Below are 6,203 nucleotides of genomic sequence, written 5' to 3' on the forward strand. Positions count from 1 at the left end.
CATCCACCGCCGAGGCAAATTCTGTTGGGGCAGCTGAAGACCCAGAGTCTGAAATAACGTTAGCAAGCAACTCGCACTGCATGAAAAGTGGGATTTTCGTCCCCGTAAACGCCCGTATATCTCCCTAATTTTTGGCAGTTAACGTCAGTTCGTCTGTGCCACATATTGTCGGAAACGAACCATGACATATGTGGAGAGCTCCCGCGGAGGTGCTAATGGCTCTAATAAGTATATGAATAGCAGGGAAACCTCTCCTGGCCAGAGAGTGTCTGGCCTAATTAGCATATGAATAGCAGCGACACCGCGCCTGTCCAGAGAATGTCTGGCCTGGCTTGAATTTCCTCACTCAGTATTGGCTGAAGCCACTACTTTTAAACAAGAAAAATCACTCCTGATTGGTTGGCAGATCACTGCACCATTCAAATGACATGAATAAATATATATATATACACACACACACATACATATATTCATTTCATTTGTTATGCTATGGACTATTACCATCAAGGACATGAATTTATTGAGGAAAGGAAAATTTGCCAGGAACGTGATGTTTATTCAAAAAAAGAGCTTTATTAGCACACAACAAACACAGCCTACACAACAAATGGTAAACTGGTAAAAAAAAAATGTAACTGGCAGCATTCTGTCTTAATTCGGTCCGTTTTGCAGACGTCTGTGGTGCGTTGCCCTGTACTTCTGCTGGCTGCGAAAAGGACGTACAATCCATCCAGCACACTGTCTCGCTTCCAGCAGCTGTAAAAGCAATCAATAAAGGCAATCAGTAATGCGCGATGCACTGCGTATGGACACAACACATATATTAATTAATTTAAAAAAGTCACATTGACCAAAACGGATCTAATCTTACCCTCTTTCTTCTCGCTGGACTCTGAGCTAACTCTTCACAGCTTCTGTTTCTACCTGAAGCTCCTGCTTACTGTCTCGTAATTACAGGCAGCTGGAAAACAATTAAATTATATGGTATGAATAAAAAAAACATAAGTCACAGTAAAATTAAACAAGGAATGAGAAAACATGAAAAGTTACTTACACACGATGCCGTCATTGTCAACATCATGTAAATCTGGACTTGCTCCGAGCAAATAGGTCACGGGCCGGCCTCGTTATGATTAGTTAGGTTAGTCTGTGAAAACTAAATATACGGTTAAGATCAGTCTATTAACGTATCTATTTCCTTATACAGCAGAATGAAAGCATATTCTTTAAATCTTACCCTTGCTCCGGTTCGTAGCGCCTACAATTTGTCTCCGAGTTGTGAAGATGGCGTACTGCTTCCTGTAGATTACAAGACAAAAAAAATATACTTTTATAAAGCAACTTACACTGGCCCCTCTTAGCTCTGCCTAATAATGTATCGCGCTGAAAGCAGCCACACAGCTCTGTGCTGCTCGCGTTTACACTTGCGTGCATGGTGGAGTTTAAAACATTACTGCCAAAGTCTAAGTAGCCTGTTTAACATCAAAAGACAGTCATTGCACTTCTCAAGAGTTAATAAACAATACAGACTAGCTCACCGTTTCATTAATAATCATATACTTACGTTTTCTGTGGACGCATCTTTACGGAGCCCTGGAGGTGACATGGAGGAAAAGGTGCGTGGTTGTAATTCCGTGATAAGCAAGTGCAGTTTGACAGAGTGTACAGACAACTTTTTTACCAGTTGGCCTGAAATACTCCCATACTTTGGAAGCTTTTGCTCTAACTCGGAGGAGTCATCTCCCTCCACTATTTTTCAAATCAAAGCAGTGAGGCTGCTATGTAGGGGCAGAGTGATAGAGAAAGACAAAGAGGAGGCAGCTTAACCAGCGGGGCGCGAACAGCTCACAGACTGGTGTGGAGGTGAATTACAGTGAGTTTTAATGGAATACTGGGAAAGTTTAATAACAATAGGACAGTTGAAGACCAGATTATGAGGCAGAGCCAACAGCTTCATATACCATTGACGTGAATATGGTGCTGAATTTGCCAGTATTTTAAGAAGACAAATGGTTGGGACTTTGTCATGCAATGACAAAACTGATATGCTTTATGTGAAGCACAGTGTTTTGGTGTCAGCAGAAAGACTTCTCTTAGAAAACTGTACAGTGGTGCCTCTGTCTCCATTCCAACAGACAATCTTGGATGAGCAAGACTGGTGACTACAGGTCACTGTAGTCATGCCACTATGCACAGTGGATGAGCTCTAGGAGACTGTGATGTTGTTTGTATGGAATGCATATTTTACCTTGGCAAAGCCTGATAAAAACTAATTGTTGAATGTTGAATTTGTTACACAACATTGGCCATTGCTAATGACATACACAGTAATTAATCTAGCATACTTTAAAGCTAAAATTTAAGAGTCTACAATTAGGCTATACGGAGCCTGATCTATTTATACCAGAGATTTTCTCTAGTTAATACCTTTTAGAAAAAAGTCACCTGGGGTAAAACTCCCCCTGCTGCTACTCTGATTTGCATTTGTATAACTCACAGCAATTTCATTTACATGTTAAAGCCTCCCCTAGAATTAGGGAGAGGGGGGGGTCATGGGGGGACAACCGCCAAGCCAGGCCCACGTCAATTTCCGACAATTAACGGCAGTTTTCGGTGTTGCCTGTAAATTGCCGTTTACAGTCGTAAACCTGAACTTCCACGACAATCTACAGTGGCGCTTACTGACGAAAATCCCACTTTTCATGCAGTGTTAGCTAATGTTAGCAGCACCATCATAGCATCTAACGATAACTTTACAGAAGGATTAGAAAAGCCATGTCAGCCAAGCAACTTCAGTTATTCTGGAAGGAGGTTCGGGACACAAACTTTTCAATGGTCTTTCCAGCTGAGATGAGAATGAATGATAAGCCGTTTCTTGTGTGATTTGTTGTGTTAGAGTGCCATCTACTGTGCACAATTGGTAATTATCCTGAAATACGGGAATATGTTCATCTTACTGTTCACTGGTGGAAAAGAACTACTGGTTCAGTGTCTCCTTAGGGTGCGCGCAGTGTAGTCGGAGTGGCCAGTGCTGTCGCATAATTGTGGAACAGTGGAATTTGTGGCTGCCCAGGACTTTTCTAAAACTTCTCACTCTCACCCATACACTGCGCTAAAATGACGTATTTAGCTGTCAAAATCCGAAACATTTCCTGGGGGGAGAAATAGTCAGACATCCATTATTTTGTTACTCAGCACCCCTGGTCAAAAATAGGTTCCCGCGCGCCTGAAACAAATTATTAATTAATCCTATGTGCAGCGTCCTGCTGCCACAAATACACACTTAGACACCGATGTGTATTAATCTGTGCAAATAATACACTGACTATCTTTTTAAGTTTTTACAACTTAGTCATTATTGGGTATATTATATTAAAGGCAGTGTTGGTAAGGTTGAGAAGCTAGCAAGATTTGAAAGTAGCATCTCCTCTGGGGTTCGTCTAACCCCTCCCCCTGCCCCCAAACAGACATGCGCGCGAGCCGACTTCACAGCAAGGTCTGCTTCAGAGCAGAGGAAGGACTGGGATTCAACTCATATAACCTACTTTGTTTTACATACAACTACACAATTTACATAGTTTCCCTTTGAGTTTATTCCCAGGAGGAATTAACTGTACAACGTAACGTTACCCTTTGTTTTTATATTTTGTTCAAATAAAAAAAGATAAATTACATTACATGTATGTTATTACAGCTATCAATACATTATATCTCATCTCTGTACATGCTGCACAAAATAACAACCAATGTGGTGAAAACCGGTTTATTTTTTATAAACAATAATAAATGTAGTATTCAAAACTTTGTCAAGGGCTCCAGTGTTCGCAGACGGTCTGGCTCTGGCAATATCATGAGCTGTGGCAGACTACTCTGGCAGTGATTGTCCTTGAAAGAGAATATAGAAAGACAGCCACAATAAACAGCAGTCCCGTTACCATTACAGGATTACAGCAGCTACAGATGATGGATCTTTTTGGCTCCTTTTTCAGAGTCCATAACTTATTTATAGCTGTTGGGGTGTAAAGACCATTTGAAAAAATATATTAAAAAGTGTATATTGGAAAATGTTACCAACCCTACCTTTAAACTTGTATTATTGTCCTAACTCAATTATTGTACAACCAACATGACATCCTCTTAAAGCAAAATTAAGTTGAACAAGTAGTCAAATTATTTAATTTAAGCTGTTCTAACAATTTCTTTACTTCCATTCTACTCCTTAATGTCCATGCAAATTAGTACCTTTATTTCACTTCCGTCAAAATAAAAATAAAATCATGATTATGCTTATTTTATAAATACAAATGTTTTTTCAACTGCAATCTTTTTTTATTTTATTTTTTTTATTTTTACAAATATCATTGAAGACAATAAACAAAAAATAATTGGAAAACCCAAGTAAATTAATCCAAATAAATCCACTCCCAAATTAAATGTAATCAATATGGACAACGCTCTTATTTCTTTTACAAGGAACACCCAAGTTATCAAGAGTGGTAGTAAACAATCATGATTGCTACAACCTGAGGTAACACTGTTGGTCCTTAAAACACATTCCAATTGACAAAACCCCAGCATCAATAGGGAATATTCCACAACGGCCAGATTAATACAGAAATGTCTTGCAAAATATGTGCAAAAAATGCAAAAAAACTGTGCAAAATCAACCTTACTACTACCCTTTCAATTATTCAATTATGGTCCTGGGAAATTTAGATTCAGTGCTTGGAAAAAGTGAATGTGCTCCATGAACTTGCAAGGGTTCTAAAATTACAGGGTAATAAAATTAAGGAGTAATGGCTTGCTTTTCCACCACTACTATGTTTTAGTTAAGAATGTACAAAAATCACCCTTTTAAGTTTAATATTGGGGCAATTGTTGGAGCTCCATCAAATACATTTCTCTCATCGTTTTGCAAAATGTACCTCTTTCATCTAACATATACGTTTCTCTTAGAGTGTAAAAAAGTACACCCATCTAGGTGTCAGAATTTGTCAATCTTCAGAAAGCACTACACTTGCTATAGACAGAAAACATACATAAAGGCAGGGCAAGTGAGTTGCATAAGTGCTTGTCAAAAGTCCAGTCAAATGAAAAAGCTGCAATGGTCCATATTCCAAAAAAAGAAAGGGAAACCCAGTTGTATCCATCTTGCAACAGCTCACTGATAGAGTTTGTTTTTGAGAACTTGGGCTTTCTTTGACAGTGTGTTGCTGTCCAGCTCCAACACAACTTACTACAGCACTTTGAAAAAGAACTTCAGTTCAGGAGGGTATTTGAGGTTCAAAAAATACATTAGGCCAAACAACATGGCAGCAGCTAAGGCAACGTTGTCCAGATCATGCAGTAACATCTGGCCTTCCAGGACAATCCCAATGCCCTCTGGTCCATCACTGGCAACTCTGTCTTTCACAACATATATTCCCACTGTGGTCTCCTCAATGGCTCCTTGGTTCAGGGCTTCGTCTTCTGCCTGCAGAGTGCACAGTCACAAAAGTTGCTGTGAGAGCAAATAAAACACATACCACCCTAAACCCTTAGTTGATATATGCACTAAAAACATACTGAGTTTATGTGTTAACTTATAACTTGTTTACTCAAATAGTGGCCTGGGCCTTTATTTACCTCAGCAGCAAAGGGTACCATACGGTGGCCGAGATGGTTCAACACAAATACAAAAGCCACAACACAAACACAAAAGCTACAACACAAATACAAAAGCCACAACACAAACACAAAAGCTACAACACAAATACAAAAGCCACAACACAAACACAAAAGCTACAACACAAATACAAAAGCTACAACACAAATACAAAAGCTACAACACAAGAAGAATGCTGCAGCGCGTGTTCTGGCCGGCTATACAATGGATGCGTGGCGTGAGTGTGGCATTTCTGTTGCGTGTCAGTTGCGTAGCATTTTCTTACCAGAAACGTGTCTGACGCGGCGCTGCTGCTGCTAGCCTTGTCTGTACACATGTATGTTTCCCATTGATTAACTGCACTCAAGCAGTATTATACTTCATGTTAAACATAAATATATACTGATTTGATTACAGCAAACACAACATCGGCAGTATTGATGGCAAAATAGGCTACAGAATATTTCGTTCTGTATCGACAGGTGCAATATTTGAAAATTGATAATTATATATATATTTTTTTAAATTACATTTATATCTGCATTTATGTAAAAACCTA

General features: G+C 39.3%; 1 long non-coding RNA gene across 1 annotated transcript; it reads right to left on the bottom strand.

Annotated features, from left to right (window-relative positions):
- Nucleotides 1-559: 559 nt before the first annotated feature.
- Nucleotides 560-1,781, bottom strand: LOC144533520 (uncharacterized). The gene is made up of 5 exons (XR_013503441.1): nt 1,565-1,781; nt 1,238-1,299; nt 1,055-1,156; nt 872-961; nt 560-756 (listed from the first exon to the last, which is right to left on the bottom strand). It is a non-coding gene; the product is annotated as an uncharacterized LOC144533520 (long non-coding RNA).
- Between the last annotated feature and the right edge of the window lie 4,422 nt (nt 1,782-6,203).

The sequence above is a fragment of the Sander vitreus genome, chromosome 18 (assembly GCF_031162955.1).
Source record: "Sander vitreus isolate 19-12246 chromosome 18, sanVit1, whole genome shotgun sequence".
Lineage (NCBI taxonomy): Eukaryota > Metazoa > Chordata > Actinopteri > Perciformes > Percidae > Sander > Sander vitreus.